The sequence below is a fragment of the Schistocerca serialis genome, chromosome 3 (genome assembly GCF_023864345.2).
Source record: "Schistocerca serialis cubense isolate TAMUIC-IGC-003099 chromosome 3, iqSchSeri2.2, whole genome shotgun sequence".
Classification (NCBI taxonomy): domain Eukaryota; kingdom Metazoa; phylum Arthropoda; class Insecta; order Orthoptera; family Acrididae; genus Schistocerca; species Schistocerca serialis.
In genome coordinates this window covers 778934854-778956774 of record NC_064640.1, presented here as the reverse complement: position 1 = coordinate 778956774, position 21921 = coordinate 778934854, and the positions used below count along the sequence as shown (strand labels likewise).

Here is a 21921-nt window from a genome sequence, read left to right as displayed (position 1 = left end):
AGGGGACCGCACCGCCACTTCCCAGCAAATTAGGGACACTGTTGCTCCTGGGGTATCGGCGAGGACCATTCGCAACCGTCTCCATGAAGCTGGGCTACGGTCCCGCACACCGTTAGGCCGTCTTCCGCTCACGCCCCAACATCGTGCAGCCCGCCTCCAGTGGTGTCGCGACAGGCGTGAATGGAGGGACGAATGGAGACGTGTCGTCTTCAGCGATGAGAGTCGCTTCTGCCTTGGTGCCAATGATGGTCGTATGCGTGTTTGGCGCCGTGCAGGTGAGCGCCACAAACAGGACTGCATATGACCGAGGCACACAGGGCCAACACCCGGCACCATGGTGTGGGGAGCGATCTCCTACACTGGCCGTACACCACTGGTGATCGTCGAGGGGACACTGAATAGTGCACGGTATATCCAAACCGTCATCGAACCCATCGTTCTACCCTTCCTAGACCGGCAAGGGAACTTGCTGTTCCAACAGGACAATGCACGTCCGCATGTATCCCGTGCCACCCAACGTGCTCTAGAAGGTGTAATCAACTACCCTGGCCAGCAAGATCTCCGGATCTGTCCCCCATTGAGCATGTTTGGGACTGGATGAAGCGTCGTCTCACGCGGTCTGCACGTCCAGCACGAACGCTGGTCCAACTGAGGCGCCAGGTGGAAATGGCATGGCAAGCCGTTCCACAGGACTACATCCAGCATCTCTACGATCGTCTCCATGGGAGAATAGCAGCCTGCATTGCTGCGAAAGGTGGATATACACTGTACTAGTGCCGACATTGTGCATGCTCTGTTGCCTGTGTCTATGTGCCTGTGGTTCTGTCAGTGTGATCATGTGATGTATCTGACCCCAGGAATGTGTCAATAAAGTTTCCCCTTCCTGGGACAATGAATTCACGGTGTTCTTATTTCAATTTCCAGGAGTGTATTACCATTTTACACAAAATGGTTAATTTACTCAAGACAAAGATCTTCACAAATTGAGCAAGTCAATAAGGCATTGGTCCACACCTGGCCCTTAGGTCTTGGCATTAACTGACAGAGTTACTGGATAACCTCCTGAGGGATATCGTGGAACGTTCTGTCCAATTGAAGCGTTATATCTTCAAAATCCCGAACTGGTTGAAGGGCCCGGCTATAACGCTGCAAACGTTCTCAATTAGAGAGCGACACGGGGAGAATGCTCATCAAGGTAGGGATTGGCAAGCACGACGACAAGCGTCAGAAACTCTCGCTCTGTGCGGGTGGACATTATCACGCTGGCCAGGATGACATGCCAAGAAGGAAAGCAAAACAGGGCGTAAAATATCGTCGAAGTACCGATGTGCCGTAAGAGTGCCGCACATGACAGCCACCGGAGGCCTGCCATAAAAAGAAATAGCACCCTCTGCCAAGCACTTAAATGTGAATTGCAGAGTAATCATGTAGATGTAGATCATTCTTGGTTGTTAGGCCGTGTGGCGGATGATGGTCATCTGGTATCTCACCGCTGTTCGGGGCGTCTCCAGACACGTCTACGGTCTGGAATTCCATTGACTTCAGCGATGACTCTCATTTCAAACTGGGCCCCGGTGAACCAGCTAATGCGTTGTAAATTAGGAAAATGAAACTGGGTTTTGAAACCCGCATCTCCAGAATACATTCCCACAAGTAAACTAAACGCATGTATTAGCCTAACAGTAAGACCATTGTCCTCTTTGTAGTCAAAGGATTGCACTAAAGAAAAGAAGAATTGCCTTGGAAAATCAGAAATTGTATATAAATCTCGCTGTTGCCATTTGTTCTTACTACACAGCTGGACAGTATTATAGCAGTTCCATGTACGAATCACAATAGAACATGAAAACAGTGCCACTGATAGTGATATAAGAAAACTATAAAAGTTTCAGATCAGTACGATTAAATAACGTAGTTTGTCATATTCTGCTCCAGCTGCTATACTATGCTTTCAGCGACCAGTTTTGGCTGTCGACTAATCGATGACCACTTTGTATGAAAATCCTTTCCTCCATGAGGGATACAGTAATTACAATTTCTGTTAATATTTAACAAAAAGTTTAACAGAATGCATATGAAGAACACACTTTATACATAAGGTCTCCAAATAATGACTGGTTTGACGCTGTTGCTGTGAATAGACAAAACTGTTCACAATACGAGTGACGATTACTTACATTACTCCAAAACCACTGATGGTTTTGTGGAATAGAAGGGGTAGGAAGTGATGCCCATTCACTTGTCATAAAGTAAAAGTATTTTTCTTCATTTATGTGGCCATAGTGGCTTAGTTGCTTTATAATTCTTGAAGGTGTTTTTGGTTCTGTCGATGCAAAACCACTAATGATTTTGTGGAACAGAATGCGTAGCAGGTGTTGTCCATTCACTTGTCATAAAGTAAAGTATTTTTCTTCATTTGTGTGGCAATAGTGGCGTAGTTGCTTTATAATTCTTGAAGGTACTTTTGGTTCTGTCGATGCAACTACAAAAATGTGTGATTTTTTTCACCAGGTGAGTTTCGCTATTGTTGACGTAAAGCATCATCAATGGTGGTGATTTTCGGTTGTTTTCTGGCTTACATCTGGAAATTCCGTCTGCTAGCACATCGTTGTTTTTCTGCGTTAGACACTCACAATTTTGATCTAATTTTTAGTTGTTCTGCAGCATTATGCATTTTTTATGTTTTTTCACAACATACTTTTATGCGGACCGCTGTATTCTGTTTCTTTTTGTGCTTCTAAGAAGCTTGTGCTTAGAAACACAAAAACAAAGAGATGAGCTATCAGACGGCATTCCCGACGTAACTGAGAAATCAACCGAAAATCACCACCACTGATGATGCTTTACCTCAATAAAGTGAAACGCGTCTGGTGAAAAAAAAATCACGAATTTTTGTAGTTTCCACGACAGAACAAAAATACCCTCTAGAAAAATATTTTTAGCTAAAAATAATAAAGAAACAGATGTTACCTTAACTGGGTCATTGCAGAAACAGTAGTTCTTTTGAACAATTCTGTGTCGGCGTATGAGTACCTAAGAATGTACCAGTGGGTAACGTTGAATTTATAACAGATACTCCGAGTTATTGGATCATGGAAGAAATATTTATGTAAAACAAATCTCAATACGAGCCGGGTCATTCAGGAAGAGGTGAGAAGGTAACGAGACTGGCTGGTCCAAACAGGTTGTGGAAATGAATGAAAATGCAACTGCGGGAGGAGAAGATTAGTATTTAAACCTCCCGTCGACAACGAAGTCATTAGTGACGGAGCACAAGCTCGGATTGGGGAAGGATGGGGAGGTAAATCGGCCGTGCCCTTTCAAAGGAACCATCTCGCCATTGGCCTGAAGCGATTTAGGGGAATCATGGAAAATCTAAGTCAGGCTGGTCGGATGTGGATTTGAAAATGTAATTGGAGTCGCTGTTTGATTATAATACACTTATGCAGTTCGCTACGGTCGCAGGTTCGAACCTGCCTCGGGCATGGATGTGTGTGATGTCCTTAGGTTAGTTAGGTTTAAGTAGTTCTAAGTTCTAGGGGACTGATAACCACAGATGTTAAGTCCCATAGTGCTCAGAGCCATTTTTTTGAACTTATGCAGTTGCTGCACACCGCTGAGTATTACAATAAACATAGACGAAAGAAATTAGAGTATTTCATTAGTAGGATATCGAAGTAGACAGGTCTGTTAGATAATTTTGTATTACCTGCGAGACTACGTCTATCCAAGTAGATAGTTGTTTGGTGCGTAAAACCGGAGTCAAAACAAACTTCAAAGATGCTGACAGGATTTTAAAACGTATTTACATTGCATGCAGTGTCATGCTAGGTGGCAGAAGCAAATAGATATTGTTAACTTCACGACTGGAGTGTTATCTTGTTGGATAGTAATATTAGGAATGAGCGGAACGTATGATATGGTTTAGGTCTGTACGTCATCCTTGTGCTATTGAAAACCCCTGAACTTCGTAAAAGACTTGATCACCTGTCATCAGCCAAGGTGACCTCTGAAATCAGGAACAATAAAGTTGAAACAGTGGACACTGGAATTTTAAAAACGAGGGCAGGTTTCATGTTCTTGTTTAGGCTTCAGTGGTTTCCTTGTTTTAATTCTTGCAACGAAGACACGGTCGGTTCTTTCCCATGTTTGTTTAATCCGAGCTTATGATTGATCTCCAGTGACCTAGATGATGACAATACGTTAGCTTCTAAATGCATGTGTAAACTCAGATGCGTATTTCGTACAATTTTTTTCGAAATTACTCGATTAGCTTGTTGTAACATAATCAAGGCACGCGCATTAGGTGTACACTATGCTCCAGCATACATTTGGGTTTGTAGTACCGGACACAACGCTCTGCCTAAGCAAAATAATAATTAAGTAAGAATTACTGAAATCCAGTAATAGCAACAATAACTGTAATGCTAAATATTGAAGTAATATGTGCCTGTGTTGGTAAAGATTAGCAGTGCACGTAACAGAAACTTTCGCATAGAAACAGATGAAACCTGAATGGATTTCCGCTAATAAATAGCACATGAAGCAAGAAACGAAGCTCGGAAACGGAAGGAAGACACGCTTAATAAATTATTCCAGAATTGTAGAAATTGTATACAATTGTAGAATTGTGGAAATTGTAGAAAATTTTAAGGAAAAACAGATACCATGCAACAGCTTTTTGCGCCACAGAAGATAGGAAGGAAAAGAGAATATAAGTAAAAACGCAACAAAACGAAAGTCTTGTAGGGTACAGATATCTCTATAAAGAATGTAGAGAATGTGTGAGTTCGAAATGTTACTGGAAGAAGCCAGTGTGAAGGGCACAACAAAACCTATAGACTGACGCAAAACAAAAGATGTGGCACCTTAATATAACCTGCAGTTATAATGCTTAGTAGTGGGAGGGACAACACGGCCTTCTGGACTACAGTGAAAGTTCTATCTGTTGCAGATAAAAGCATGGTTACTTCTGAGAGCTTATGGTGGCCAATGGTATAATCTTTCTTCAGTGGAAACGACAGCACCACATCACTTCTGCGTGGAAACAAACTGAAGTCTTCTTTCTAGCAAAGAGCTGGCCATCGAGCTGGCGTTGTACGTTTCAGATTAATAACTCGGCACTGTAGTACCAAATTCACTGAACATGAACAAATTATTTGCGGAAGGTGACATCTGAAAAACAAAGCGTTCCTATGACTACCCTGCTGCCTTCACGTTAAGAACTCTTTTTTCAGTTGAGGTGGCAATACTAAGTGCCATATTTTTGTGGTTACACGAGACTGAAACTTCAACCATTTGTGAGTAATGTTTGTGAAAACTTCAACATAACGAGAATTGCTCGAATGAATCCGAGAGCAGAGGATGCATAGAGAAATGATTAAGATGGTAAAGAAACGGAGTACCGATAAGACTAGTTGTAATCGTACTTGTGTGACAGGAAAAGTCATCGTTTACCCAATCACAATCAATGAATATCCATTAAACAAAAAGCAAAACGAAATGACTATCCACTGTGATTTGTCGACGTCGAATAAATGCGTTTGTCACCTTTCGGCTTTTACAGCGCATGCTGATAAGACAGCGAGCATGGTCAGAAACGAGAATTGTTTTTGGCTTATCTCAGTGTACTGTTATGAGGGCACTAATGTTTCCGATGTAACTAAATGATTTGTTGGATAACATTTATAGCTCTATGAAGCTGTTCGCGGACGACTTACTTTATTTGATCTAAAGTGTCCGCATACCTCTATGGAATGTAAAATTCACCACCAGATGCCACGAGACGCGTAGCCGCTAGCATAAAAGAAGTAGGGAGTGTTGTGCTGTCGGCAGAAAAGCAATAACAGCACAAGGGGTCGTTAAGGAGAGGTCTGTGACTTCGAATATGGACTAGTCATTAAAGATCACTTACGTAAGACATACAAGAGTGACATTTCAACGCATCTAAAGCCGTCCATATCGACTGTTGGTGATGTGACTGTGAAAGGAAATGAGAAGCATCAACCAAGACCAGGCAGACCGCATGAATTGTCGGATAGGGACCGTTGAACAATACTGAATGTGGCTGTAAAACATCGTATAAAATCAGAGGAAGGATCCCCTGTTGAGTTAGAAAGTACTACCTGTAGTAAGCATAAAGGAGGACGAAAATTGGAGTACGAATTGAAGTTCAGGGAAAACAAATGAAAACTTCGAGGCCTGGCGGACAAGAGAAATTTGTTAACATCGAATATGGATGTAAGTGTTATTAAGTCTTTTCTGAAAGTATTTGCATGGAGTGTAGTTATGCATGGAAGTGAAACACGGACGATAAACAGTTTAGAGAAGAAGATAATATAAGATTTTGAAATGTGGTGCTACAAGATAGTGCTAAAGATCTGATGGGTAGATCACGTAATGAATGAGGAGGTACTGAATAGAACTGGGGAGAAAAGAAGTTTGTGGCACAGCCTGACAAGAAGAAAGGATTGGTTGACAGGACACAATCTGAGACACCGAGGGAACACCAATTTAGAATAGGAGGGAAGTGCGGGGGGGTAAAAATCGTAGAGTGAGACCGAGAGATGAATGCACCACACAAATTCAGAACGATGTAAGTTCGAGTTGTTATTCGGAGATGAAGAGGCTTGCACAGGATAGAGTAGCATGGAGAGCTGCATCAGACTACTCTTCGGACTGAATACCACAACGACAGTGTAGTTGTGTTCGAACCTTCGTACGAAGTCCTGACAGACTTGCAGACAATGATCACGTGGTGCAGCGATTGACAGCCGAATTTCCATGTAAATAAACGCATTGTAATGTGTGTAAATAGATGAATAGATCAGTTGGACTACGCGATCCGTATCAGTCAAAACCTTAAATTATCTAGAATTTCTTTCCTGATTAATTTAAATGAATTTATCTATGAGAAATTGAGATGCTAAGCTCAGATTTTTCGGGAGATTCCCGAGGACGTATAGTCCAAGTAAAAAAAGATCACCCACAAGACCCTAACACATTGAACTATTGAGTATTGATCGGCAGTCTAGGCACCGTACCAAAATTTGTTTTGTCAGCAAGCGACTGTCTAGGAAATGATCAATGCAGCCATCGCAGATTTTACAAGAGAGACGAGGCATCGCAGAGAGCTATACTCACAACATTGCAAGAGGCCACGTTCCAAAATAAGTAGAGACACATATTGATTCCTACAACATACACTTTCGTAATAAACACGACCATCTAATAAAACAGCCTATACAGAGGGATATCCACAGTATTTCTCCCCGTTACCATTCTTGAATGAAACTGAAAAAGAGGAAACTTTTAGTAGTACTGGGTATAGTTTCCAGAGTGTACACTGGGTGGTGGCTTGGAGCGTACAGATGTAGATTTACACTGTAGGCCATCAGAACTGCAACACCATGAAGGTGGCATACAACAAAAGTCAAAGTGATGTAAAGTGTACCACATGTTTGGCTATGCATATGATCAACATTTCAGTGAAACCGTACTAACGCCATATACACTTCGTACGTAATGAAAGATTACGGAGTGGTTTCTCATTCAGAAATGGCATTTGAATGTTGTTAGTTTGTGAGAAAATGGTGTTATGCCAAGTACAACAAAGAAAACGTCGAACAGCAGGTGACAGAATTTTACAAAATCGTGGTCTGTCGAGAGTGCAATTTATTGTTCGGAGGTTCGGTATGATACGACCGTTATTTTCTATATACATAAATGATCTGGCTGACAGGGTAAACAGCAGTCTGTGGTTGTTTGATCATGATGCTGGATCACAACGTTACAAAGCGATATGAAATGGAAAGAACATGTGAGGACTGTGGTAGGAAAGGTCAATGGTCGACTTCGGTTTATTGAGAGAATTTTCGGAAAATGTGGTTCACCTGTAAAGGAGACAGCATATAGGACGCTAGATCGACCTATTATTGAGTACTGCTCGAGTGTTTGGGATCCGTACCAGTTCGGGTTAAACGAAAACAGTGAAGCAATTCAGAGACGTGCTGTCAGGTGTGTTACCGGTAGGTTCGAACAACACAGGAACGCTATTGAGAAAATTTAGGGAATCGGCTTTTGAAGCTGACTTCAAAGTGATCCTACTGCCGCCACCATACATTTCGTGTAAGGACCACGAATATAAGAGATAAGAAATAGGGCTGAAACGGAGGCACATAGACAGTTTTTCCCCTCACTCTGTTTGCGAATGATACTGGAGAGGAAATGACTCGTAACGGTAGAGAGCACCCTCCGCCACGCACTGTATGTTCTCTTGCGGAGTACGTATGTAGATGTAGGCGTAGAGTAGGTCATTTGATGCAGTATGGAAGGGTGTGGTGTCAGCAAACCACTCTCCCGGCCTTTAACAGTTTGCGTGACATAGACTAGCTACTTCTCGGCCAAGTAGCTCGTCAGCTGGCATTGGGAGACTAAGTGTACCTCGTTCCTGTCCTCCTAGCAACGAAAAATCCCCAGCTATTCCGGGAACCGAACCCGGGTCCTCCGCACGGCAGTCAGCAGCGCTGACCACTTAGCCACGGAGGCGTTCTCATACAGATCATCCTCGACTCCATGCCTCGACTACAGGCACTCACTACAGCACGTTAAGGCCTCAAGTGCATTCTCATACTAAACCTTTTTTTAACTATAGCGATGTACACAATCTATGCTGCATCTTTCTTAACACTGCAATTTTTACTAACCTTTCTGCGTATTACCCAAATATTTCACGAACTTTGTACTTTTTGAGACTTATTTTGACTGTTGCAACTTCATCCGTGAAGATTTCCTCAGGATTATCACATAACCTAGATAGTATGCCAGTTTTTTTCCTTATTTCAATTTTTGCATACGACAGCAAAAACTTTGGGAATTTTGACATGTATAACATATGTTCGACGAAAGAAATGTTTTCTGATTTTGACTTATGATAGCGAAAGTGCACTAACACCGCGAACTACAAACATTAAAATGAAAACAGAATAGTAGTGTTTAGTCTCAATGCGCCCCTCTCAAGCGAAATTCGCTCGGCGTCTGAAAATGACCACAATCTCCTAGTTAATACTCGTGAGCTGTTGCGCACGTCAGCGAAAGTGGTTGTTAGCTTGTTTTTATCGGCTATTAACGTCCCATCGACAGCGAGGTCGTTAGAGGGTGGAGTGCTGAATCAGATTTAACAAGGACGCTGCGCCAGCCGCCTCGTAGAATCTACTGAGCCACGTCACTTCGATTACAGTCCACTGCACGCTGTGACAGAATATCAAAATGTTATTGTATTTTTCTCATTATGCTTGTCACGCTGTAATTCGTACGCCAAAGTTTTCTCTATATACTTTACACGCGCTGCTCTCTTAGTCGGTAACTGCTACACTTCGCTACTTAGACAGTTTACAACAGTGCACAGCAGATTACTTTCATCAGAGCTACGTTTGTTCATTTGAAATGTGCACAACTTGCTACATCAATGTAAAAGTGTACCATCCATGATAGGTTTTGGTTAATGGGGTCTTAGTCGTAAGTAGGTCCACGACACTGCTACTCTCAGTATTCGAACCACACAAATTCTAGTGAAAGACTTTTCTGAGGTGAGAGCAGGATGTTAAAACAATTCACCATTAATTAAGTTGTGATAAGCGTTCTCAGTGTTTCATCATAATAGAGAAAACATTAGCCGCCATATACAAGAATATCTAAGTATGTTATTTTTCTTTGAAATCAAACACAGGGAGTAAATGGCTATTCCGTTAATGCAGGAAACAACGTCTCAAATATAATCGGAGAAAGTGTATGTAATCATATGGTTCAAAAATGGTTCAAATGCCTCTGAGCCCTATGGGACTTAACTGCTGAGGTCATCAGTCCCCTAGAACTTAGAACTACTTAAACATAACTAACCTAAGGACATCACACTCATCCATGCCCGAGGCAGGATTAGAACCTGCGACCGTAGCGGTCGCGCGGTTCCAGACTGTAGCGACTAGAACGGCATGGCCAACAAGGCCGGCGTAATCATGCGGTCTTCAGTGATATGCTTCGATGATTTTCCCATTGAACGTTGAAAATATAACACGCTGTTCAGTGGTTGTTAGGATAATATCGACATGTCTCAGGAGCTACTGTCAGTAACATAAAAATGACTTATGTTATGACAGTTTGACAAAAAGGAGGAGGACTGTCTCGTGAGGAACTCATTTGGCCAGAAAAGTCTGCTAATGGTCCAGAACTTGTATCAGATCGATTCAAAGCATGTTTGGAGAATACAAGAATTCGACACGTAAAAATCTCGGCGTATTTTCCTCAAGAAAATATGAGCGACAGGATTATGCGTGAATCAGATGGATTATGTCAACCCTATTTTGCAAGAAAGTGTCCTACATCGGCCGATTATATCGAAAACTTTTAAGATTTCATCAACAGCCTCAAGCATGGAGCAACAGAGTTAGCTCCTTGCAAACTGATGTTCAGTCAGGAACAACATAATTTTGTTTCAAGTGTGGTTGATTTTTCATTTCTGACTAAAATCTCCCTAGATTAAAAAAAAAAAAATACAGGACAGAAAAAGACGTCGTCATGGTGGTGGCAAGTTCCTATTGAACCAAACTGAAGAGGACTTCGGTCCCTAGGCTGACATACTACTCAATCTAACTTAACGCTAAGGGCAACACACACAACCGTGCCCGAGGGAGGACTCGAACCTCCGACGGCGGGAGCCGCGCGAAAGGGGCAAGGCGCCTCGGATCGTGCGGCTACCCCGAGCCGCGACGCCGTCATGCGTACAAATGAGGACGTACAAATACATTCTGGAAAATAGACGCTAAGATACAGCCGATTGAACAAACTTCCTGTAAGCAAAAGGCAGAACTAAGAGCAGTGTTAACCAAACATTTCAGTATTCAAAAAAGGTAGTAGGAGTAATCCACTTAATTACAGGCCCATATCATTAACGTCGATATGCTGCAGGACTGTAGAACATATATTGTGTTCGAACATTATGAATTACCTCGAAGAAAACGCACTATTGAAACACAGTAAACATGGGTTTACAAAACATCGTTCTTGTGAAACACAACTATCTCTTGATTCGCATGAAGTGTTGAGTGCTACCGACAAGGGATTTCAGATCGATTCTGGATTTCCAGAAGCCTTTTGACACTGTACGGCACAAACGGCTTATAGTAACATTTCGTGCTTATGGAATATCATCTTTGTTATGTGACTGGATTTGTGACTTCCTGTCAGTGAGATCACAGTTCGTAGTAATGGACGGAAAGTCATTGAATAAAACAGAAGTGATTTCTGCCGTTCCCAAGGGTAGTGTTATAGGCACTTTGCTGTTCCTTATCTACATAAACGATTTGGGAGACAATCCGAGTAGCCGTCTTAGGTTGTTTGCAGATGACACAGTCGTTTATCGACTAATATAGTCATCAGAAGATCAAAACAAGTTGCAAAATGATTTAGAAAAGATATCTGAATGGTGTGAATATTGGTAGTTGACCCTAAATAATGAGAAGTGTGAGCTCATCCACATGAGCGCTAAAAGGAATCCGTTAAACATGGGTTACACGATAAATCAGTCAAATATAAAGGCCGTTAATTCAACTAAATACCTAGGAATTACAATTACGAACAACTTAAATTGGAAGGAACACATAGAAAATGTTGTGGGGAAGGCTAACCAAAGACTGCGTTTTACTGGCAGGACACTTAGAAAATGTAACAGACCTACTAAGGAGACTGCGTACACTACGCTTGTCCGTCCTCTTTTAGAATACTGCTGCGCGGTGTGGAATCCTTACCAGATAAGACTAACGGAGTACATCGAAAAAGTTCAAAAGTTCAGCACGTTTTGTATTATTGCAAAATATGGGAGAGAGTGTCACAGAAATGATACAGGATTTGGGCTGGACATCATAAAAAGAAAGGCGTTTTTCGTTGCGACGGAATCTTCTCACGAAATTCCAGTCACCAACTATCTCCTCCGAATGCGGAAATATTTTGTTGACTCCGACCTACATTGGGAGAAACGATCACCACGATAAAATAAGGGACATCGGAGATCGTAGGGAAAGATACAGGCGGTCGTTCTTTCCGCGCGCTATACGAGACTGGAGTAATAGATAATTGTGGAGGTAGTTAGATGAACCCTCTGTCAGTCACGCAAGTGTGATTTGCAGAGTATCCATGTAGATAAAGAATGTATTTTACAGTAAGCCAGGTACTGTAAAAAGTTATGAGTGTCATTTAAGTGTAAGACTTGGGCAAGTCTTGTTCAAAATACCTTACCATGCACATGTTGCTAGGAAGGAAATAGTCAAGAAAGAAATTCAACTTATGTTGCATTGGGAATTATTGAACAAGCATTTAGTGAATTTATTAATCCCTTTGTTCTGGTACGGAAGTGTCACATTAGTGATGGACGCCCACTGGTAAAATGAAACAGTAGTGCGAGAGAGTGACCGCCCCAAAATATGCCCGAGTTACTGAAAAAATTCCGAGGGAGCAACTATCCTCACCTGATATAACGTGTGGATATTGGAATTTGCCTCTGGCAAAATAATCTCGTAATTATACGGAATTTTTATACGTGGGGGTATTCTACCAATACACAGTAGACCCGTTTGGATTAAATAATTCTATATGTGCTTTTGTAAGAGTAATGGCTCATTTATTGGGGAAAGAAATGTTAGAGCAGATGATAGTTTAGGTAGACGATACACTGTTGGCCAATCCCACATTAGAAGAAAAGGTTAGTCTATGAAAGAAAGTGTTGTAAGAAATAGAAGAATGACTCATGAAGTTTAAGTTAGGGCATACCGAATGCGTTAAAGGTAAATTAAATTTCTTGGGCCATGAAATTTGCAGAGAGGGAGTTTTACTTGATCCTTTCAAAGACTGCAGATTGAGGTACCTAAGAACAAAAAGAAACTCAAATCTATGTTTGTATTATTCTGGTTCTACCGACATTTTGAGGGTGGTCAATCATTTGACGCACTGTGCCTACGTCTATTACCGAAAAATGATACGTGCTGGGTTTGGACAAAAGAATGCCAGTCCGGCTCTGGAGAACTGAGAATAGGCCAATAGATCATCTTCCACAGATTGGGAAGCCCATTTCTATGTTTGTTGCCCGTATATGGAAGTCATTCGCTGCAATGAGCAGAGCATAATTACAGTATCTTGAAATTAGGGATCTAGCTATCGTATTTATTGTGCAGAAGTTTGATCATTACCTGTTAGGTCACTAGCTATAGAATGCAAGCTTGCAAATGAAGTGGTGCAAAACTCATAAGGTGGGCGCTATATTTTCAGCTGCACAACCTTGGAATTAAACATATACAAGATAAGAACATTAATTTAAGACATGGGTTATCCATAAGTGACGAATTGCGCAAAGACTCAAGAATTCCTTTAACAAAGAGGGATGAAATACGTAATACTGCAATGCATGTAGTCAAAGAGGAAAGCTCCTTGAAGGAAGTCTGTAAGAATTCAAGGAGATAATACAATGATAGTGGAAAGCCATTTAGAGAAACCCAGTTAATCTAAGGTAACCAAGTACTGTACACAACGGAATTGCATACTGAAGGCAAAAGTTGAATTCACAAGGATGGAAGCTATGCTTCTCATCTCAGCGTGTGGACTTGCTGATAGATTATGTGCAATTACGATATAGTCAATACCGAGATAAAAAATGCAACGCCAAGTTAAGTGAAAAAGTTGTTTTCAGGAATATGCATCGTAGAATAGCAAAGAGGCTGATTTCCCGTGTTGTATATAAGAAGATACATGCAGTAAATATATTGCAGGGGAATATACATATTGCAGAACGAAGTGAACCCTTGGAGTTCCTGATCCCTTTTCCCCTCTAGAAGAGGGTGACTCATAATTTTGTGTTAGTTGGTGGTTTTAATAAACAGTTTCAATAAACATACAAAATTTTGCCCAATAGAAAGTTCAAATCTCAAAGATATGGCAGACAACTGAAAACAGACTAAAATGAGATTTTCAGTCTGCAGCGGAGTGTGCACTGATATGAAGCTTCCTGGCAGATTAAAACTGTGGCGTGGCTCTACAACGCGGTGCGAACACTCACCAGCGTCAGTCACCCGCCCTGCACCGCGCTTCTGCAGTAGGCGACACCCGTCACCATCGCAGCCGCTGTAGCTGCACTGCTGCCCGCATTACCATGCGACGCGTCGCAGTGTGATTCTTGTTACACCCCGCTGGCAACACTCGTCGAGTTTAAGAGTACTTAAAATATTTGTTAACTGCTGCTAACCAATTGTCAAAGATGGAGCTTACTGGAAAGGGACGTGTAAAGAAGTGAAACAGAAGCACTGCCTGATGACAATGGGCCAGAAGCAGATATTAAATGTAATTTAGAATCTATTTTGGGTGATGAGTTATCGGAAAAAGAGAGGCAAGTTATCGTAATGATCGAAACCACTTCTGATGACGATATACTTGAAGCTCAAGTTAAGAAATATGTAGCAGAGTAGATGAAAGAGTCAGACAATGACACAGAGTTACAGCCAAGTCAGATAATGCGAGAGAAAGTTAAGAAAGCCAGACTGAATCCATTTGCTGTTTGCTAAAATAGAGTCCCAACAAATTGCAAAGTAAAATTGATTCCGGCACTGTTGGTTTGAAAAATAAAAAGGAATCTACTCATAACGCACTAAGTGATGAATTAAAAATTAAATTTAAACACGGATTCTAGGATTTGAAAATAAAAGTTAGGCAACAGGTAACAAAATTGCTTAATGTTTATAAAAACGACGGTGATGAAGTTCGCAGTGGATTCAGAAGAGAGAATAAACAGCAGGAAAACGCTATTTTTATAGGCAAGAAATCAGAACTTTGCTCTAGTCATATGAAGAAATAGATACTAAAGTAAGCATTTCTCAAACAGAGTTTAGGTAAGTAAAATCTGATTTTCTTATTATATGTGATTAAACTGTAGGAAAGGCTTCTAAAAAAAGGTATAAACAATAGATCTTCAAGGAGAGGATTTAAATACTAGCATTGGTAACAAAGAAAGTAGAATAATGTCGGGGATTTTGCTTCTGTTGACGCAGCTTTTATCGGATACCGACAATTTCTATGTTTAGGTCCAAATAAGCAAATACACCCATCACAGCTCTAGAATTATTCTGAATGTGTATTGTGAAATGTGTGGTTCAAACAAGAGAAAATCTCTCGAGTTGGAAGTCATTTGTCTGGAGATGTTTTGCGTTGATCAGCTGATGTCAGGATAAGATGTAAAAAACTATCTGAATTCAGATATGCTTTCCTGACTGGCTACTGGTCACACAATAAAAGAAACGATGTACTGAGGGAATTTTGGTGTGGTAAAAAGTACATTCCAAGTAATGAAACTATTAAAGAATTCTCTACAAATTTGGTTTCTCTTCTGTCGCAACTGACAGAAAAGATGAAACCGGAAATGATAATTATGGAGTCAGCAGGTAAACCGCCTTGCTATTCGAAGAAAAGGGTCATTCTTGCATCTATGGACAGTGCAGATAGACCCACTGAATTCTAGGAACGAGTAAAGAGAATGACAGCTAATGAAGAACAGGTACACACTAATAAAAGGGTTGCTGACACCAGTGTAAAAACATAAATGGTCACGGGGGAAACGTAAACATATGGACCATACATGTTCGAAATATGAACTCAGACCCAAATTATCATGTCCGAGACAGAGGAAGAGAAGGAAGACGGCCTCCACATTTTCACAGTTTTGACGAAAACAGAGAGAAAATGTACTGTTGAGACAAAATGGAAAGCAAAGTGCTTTCCTATCTGAAAATGTAAGTAATGAGGAAACCTAATTCCCGTCTATGAGGAAACTGGCTTTCACCAGGTGGAGACACTAGCACAGCTAGTATTTGACGAACAGACCAAAGTAAATCTGTATACACAAACTGATGACAGGGATGATGATTTAGTAGCAAATAACAGTGATGATAATTTGTTCAAACGTACTGTTTATCTAATAGAAAGCGTTTTGGACACACTAGAAAAGTGGGATAAGCTTGAAAAGTCAAACAGTACCAATGAGAAGGATCAGCAAATTAATTCATTCGCAGGAGGAAGTAACGAGGATGAGGTTAGACTTTATCTTTATGACAACGATGGAAACCAGCAGGCTAAAATTCCTCTGGAGGAAGTAGATTCAGTTTTGCAAAGTTCTGAATAGGAGTAGTTATTAGATGAAGGGCGTAGCAATTATAATGAGGTCGAGGTACCTACGAGCCGTGATAACTTGCAAAAGAATTAGAAGCAGACGATGATATATAAAAAAAATATGTGCAGGAATGCATTTGCTCAAAACTTTTAACTGATGTGCAGCAAACGTAAGTAGAAGAGATCATCAAGTGCTTTGATTTGAAACTGGTGGTTAGGTTAGAATCAGCAACTAAAATGTGTTTCGTGATGAACCTGTTAATCTTAGTGTAAATGTAATTGCAATTGGAGGATATTTTAGCTGGAGGCAAATTATAAGAGATTTGCTTGCAAATGTCATGAGACACCTGTCCAAAGGGAAATACGTAACCCTATTGTAGAATTAAATATTTCAACAATAATAGTGTGCTGTCTACTGGACAGTGGTAGTGAATCTGCTGCATTCGCCCAAGCTTTCTTTGATTCAGTTCCCAACAGGAATAAGTTAACAGTAATAAGAGTATTTGACTTAGTAATAGTGGATGCCAGTAGAAAAATATCAGGTTAGTGAAGCAAAAGGCACTGATATCAATCGGTAGATGAGAAGTTGTTATAGACCATAGCTGTTCTATTGTATTAGGTTTAAGTACGGTTATGTTGAATGGCACTGATTTCCTATTAAAGTTCCGGGAAAAGATTCAGTTTGACGAAAGCCAAGTAGAAATGACTTTGCCAAATTATGTTTTAATTACTGTGTCATTCCTTGGAAAGCACGATATCAATAATAATGAGATGTGGGCGCTGCGCATTAGAATAATGAAATATAAGAGGTACTTAGAAAAAGATACTGGACGCAGTGAAAATATGCAGAATGCTGTACAGGACCTAAAAATATGTCCTGGAAGAAACACAGGCTAAGATACAGTCGACTGAGCAAATTTCTTTTGAGCAAAGGGCAGCATTAAGAAATGTATTTTTCTATAAGCCAGGTATTGCAACAGGTTATGGGTGTCATTTAAATGTAAAAAATAGGCAAGTCTAGCTCAAAAAGCCTTAACAGATACATGTTGCTAGGAACGAAGCAGCCAAGAAGGAAATTCAGCGTGTATTTATTTGGTGTCCGCCAGCTTAGCTGGGTAGTAATGTGCTCGCCTCCCATGCAAGAGGGCCCGGGTTCGATTCCCGGCCGGGTTGGAAATTTTCTCAGCTCGGGGACTGGGTGTTGTGTTATCTTCATCATCATTTCATCCTTATCACCGGCGCGGAAGTAGCGCAATGTGATGTCGACTGAAATAAGACTTGCACTTGACGGCCGAAATTCCCTGTATGGGGCCTACCGGCCAAAGATGCCATACGCTCCTTTCCATTTTTTTTTCTTTGGTGGGGTTTTATTGTATAAGCAGTTAGTGAATTTAATTACCCCTTTGTTATGGTACTTAAAAATTATGGAAATATCAGATTGATGCTGGACACTCATTGGTTAAATGAAATAGAAAAGAGAGGGAGTGTTCGCCCCAAAATATGGTCGATTTACTACAAAAATTCCGAGGTGATAAATATTTTACTTTAATGGATATAATGTCTGGATACTGTACTTCGCCTCTGGCAAAATAATCTCATAAATATACGACTTTCTTATAGTGGGAGTATGCTACCAATATACAGTAGTGCGGTTTAGATTAAATATTTATCAGAGTGCCCTTGTAAGACTAATTGCTCATGTACTGAGGAAACAATTGTTAGCACTGGTGACAGTTTATATAGACGTGGCCAGTCCCACATGGTAAGAACACATTAGTCTATTAGACAGGTTGTTCTAAGCAATAGGAAAAGGATGCATGAAGATAAAGTTAGAGAAGACCAGAAGTGTAAAAGATAAATTAAATTCCCTGGTATATGAAATTAGCACAGAAGATGTTTGCCAGATCCTTCAAAACCTGCAATCAGTGAGAAGGTTGAGGCACCTAAGACCAAAACGCCACACTTACGAGGGGTCAGTCATGTAATACACCGTGCCTGCACCAATTGTTGTGAAAGATGTCACTTGGGTTTGGATAAACAATGCTAGATCGCTTTTGAAGAACTGAAAAACTACGGATTAAGTAGTCCAATATTCGATTATCAATATTCTGTAAAGTCGTATCGTATGTGAGTTGATCCAAGTGAGTACATAATAGCAGATGGATACAGGGGGTTTTGAAGTGTATAAAATTTTCGCACTGAAGGTGAAGCTTTGTTATCTGTTTCTCAGGCACATGGAGGCACCCTGTATTAGCAGCCTTGTATCTGCATGGAGAGAGTGGCGAGAAAGACGCCAACCAAAATCACTCCTCCCGTTTCTCTTGCATAGAAAAGGAGCGGCGAGAATTCCCTATTGTACTGAAAGTGTGTAATAATTGGTTAATCTATAGTGCACCGACCATTATGTCTACGATCTGTAAATTGATGAATGAATATCCATATTTCGTGTTTGTAGTGTTTACTGATTCTTTTCCTTCATGTGGATTAAACAACAGAGTAAAAAATTTTCAAATCTGATATCTGCTGAACGTAAAGAATTACTAAACAGTAAAAGTACCTAAAATTTTCTTACAAGTGTCTGTACCTGTACGTAATGATATGTTGATTTGTGTCTTGATATGTACATATAACTTCCTTTTGGTATGCATACTATCATATAAGAAAATTCCTGGTAAAACGTTTCCATAGGGATACAAGGTCTTTAGTATGTTCTTGATTCCAATATTTGATTTTGTTCCAAAGACGTATTTTCACGAAATTACATTCGGGATGATATGGGAAAGGAAGAAAACCACAGAGAGGACATGAAGACCTGATTTTTCCTCAACACTCGGCCAAGGTCGAGACATCATAGCCTAGCATAATGTTATGAGCCAATAACGAAGAAGTAACACCACAAACGTATACAAAATTAAATGTTTAAATATGGTTTCAATACTTGGACAGATTATGTAAGACTGTAGGAAGGTTAAATGTTTAGAATTCAATATGGCTAGTTAAATAGTTACTCCGAAAATTCACCTTTCGTAAAATTTTAGCAGGCACATAATCAGAAAGCTATGAAGTTCCACTTTTGGAATTGGTATCAATTTGTGATTAGAAAAAAAAAAACATGGCAAAAGTTTTCAGGAAGCTACCTCTTTCACTTTTTCAATCACTCTGCTTTTTTCGAAATTTTGGAAGCACATAAAACCAAAGTTAGAGAGTTCTATTGCAGGAATCTAGCTTACTTAATCATATAAACGTATGTTAGAAGTTCCCATGAAAATATATTTGGAATTATTAAGAAAATTAAATTTTCTTACCTAAAAAGATGAGCTATCCTTTGTTATTAAACTACGAGTACAAAGCCAAGATGAGAACGCTATATTTAGTATATGTAATATCAAGCTGTACCATGTGTCAAGTTAGTATAGTGACTTTACATAGGACAGAAATTACAACAGAGACAATTCAGAGGCCACAATCTAGCATCAGTTCCGTTGGAAAAATTCCAGAGTTGAAAATGTAAGTCTCAAATGCGCATGCTATCAACAGCTAACTTGAACTTGAGTGGAGGAAGAAAGACCTCGCTGTGCACAGCCACAACTGGCGCTGAGTACGGAGAGAGGTGTTGCATCATCGCGGGACTACAAGGCGCTGCGTGCGCTCACCGGTGCCAGGCTCCCATAGCGCTGCTGCAGTAGGCTTCACACACCGCCATCACAATGCTGCTACGTGCGTTACATCGCTACGTGACCCAACACGATGGCTAGTACACCGTGCTGGCCTCGCTCATTGAGTTCAAGCAGCTACCTTAAGTCAAGAGTACTAAAAATATTTATTAACTGCTGCTAACGTATTGTCAAAGATCGTGGCTACTGAATAGGGAGATGTAAACATTTAAACGGAACCACTTTCAGGTGATGATGAGGGAGAAACAGATAGTAAATCAAAGATAGAACCTAATGTTGAGGGAAATGTTAAAGTAAAATTAGAACCGAATTCAGGTGATGAGTTATCGAAAAAAGTTACAGTGAAGATACAACAGACATCAGATAATGATACAATAGGAGCTGAAGTCAAGAAAGAAGTAGAGTTTTGGGAAGTGTCAGACAGTGAGTCGGAGTTTAACATGTGTGAAATTCAGCCAAGTCAGATAATGCGAGTGACTCCTTTGAAACCAGCTGTATTGCAGGGTGGAAAGATGGGAATGCCAGAATGGATCCAGCTGCTGTTTGCTAAGAGTCTGGTAATAATGAATGAAACAGTAGCTTAAGGCAGTAACTGGAATCTAGTTAGAATAAACTGCAGATTAAAATTGTTTCTGGTACTGTCGACTTGAAAATCAAATGAAATCCATAACGTAATGATGGATGGATTAAAATCTGACACACAGATATTAAATTTTAAAACTGACTCTAATCATAATGATGTGAAAATAAAAGTAAGGCAACAGGTAACAAAATTGTGTAATATTTTAAAACCGACGTCGGTGAAGTTTGCAGTGGTTTCAGAAGAGAGTAAAGGGCCTGAAAAGAGTTTTTACAAAAAAAAAAGTAAGGAATCCAAACTTTGCTCTAGTCATTTGAAGAAATACATACCAAAGTAAGCAATTCACAAACAGAGTTCAGATAAGTAAAATGCGATTTTGTTAATATATGTGATCAAACTCACAGACAGACATCTAAATACACAGAACAGTGTAACTCCAAGTAGAGGATTTAAGTTCTAGTGCTGTAACATAGAAAGTAGAGTAATCTCCGGTAGTTTGTGTAACACCACTGTACAAAATATTGCTTCTGTTGACGCAGCTTTCATCTGGTGCCGACAGTTTCTGCATTTTGGTCCACATAAGCAAATACACCTATTACAGTTCCGGAATAATTTTGATGATATGTTACGAAATGGGTTGTCTGAATGCGAGAAAATATCTCTTATTATCATGGAGGGAGACCAAGATAGGAGTACAGTGAGCCGATTCAGAAGGATGTAGGTTACAGCAGTTATTCAGTGATGAAGAAACTAGCAATGGATAGAGTAGCATGGAGAGCTGCGTCAAACCAGTCTTCGGACTGAAGACCACAACAACAACAATATCGTATACTTTGATCTATATTAATTTTCGCTGTTCATTATGATAGTCCACTGATACTCAGTCAGAAGAAAATAACTTTCTAGTAGTTTGCCGGAGCGTCTTTCTGAAGCAACAACCCTATGAGAAATTTAGTACAGGTTGTTTAGATATTTGTTGAAACTTCCTGGCAGATTAAAACTGTGTGCCCGACCGAGACTCGAACTCGGGACCTTTGCCTTTGGCGGGCAAGTGCTCTACCAACTGAGCTACCGAAGCACGACTCACGCCCGGTACTCACAGCTTTACTTCTGCCAGTACCTCGTCTCCTACCTTCCAAACTTTACAGAAGCTCTCCTGCGAACCTTGCAGAACTAGCACTCCTGAAAGAAAGGATATTGCGGAGACATGGATTAGCCACAGCCTGGGGGATGTTTCCAGAATGAGATTTTCACTCTGCAGCGGAGTGTGCGCTGATATGAAACTTCCTGGCAGATTAAAACTGTGTGCCCGACCGAGACTCGAACTCGGGACCTTTGCCTTTCGCGGGCAAGTGCTCTACCAACTGAGCTACCGAAGCACGACTCACGCCCGGTACTCACAGCTTTACTTCTGCCAGTATCTCGTCTCCTACCTTCCAAACTTAACAGAAGCTCTCCTGCAGACCTTGC

At 40.6% G+C, this 21921-nt stretch overlaps 1 protein-coding gene and 1 non-coding gene across 2 annotated transcripts in view; both read right to left on the bottom strand.

Annotated features, from left to right (window-relative positions):
• The window catches only part of LOC126471224 (protein tipE), a 526467-nt gene that overhangs the window by 17041 nt on the left and 487505 nt on the right, over nucleotides 1–21921 (bottom strand). The window lies entirely within an intron of this gene.
• Nucleotides 21456–21530, bottom strand: Trnaw-cca (transfer RNA tryptophan (anticodon CCA)). Its single transcript has one exon. It is a non-coding gene; the product is annotated as a tRNA-Trp (tRNA).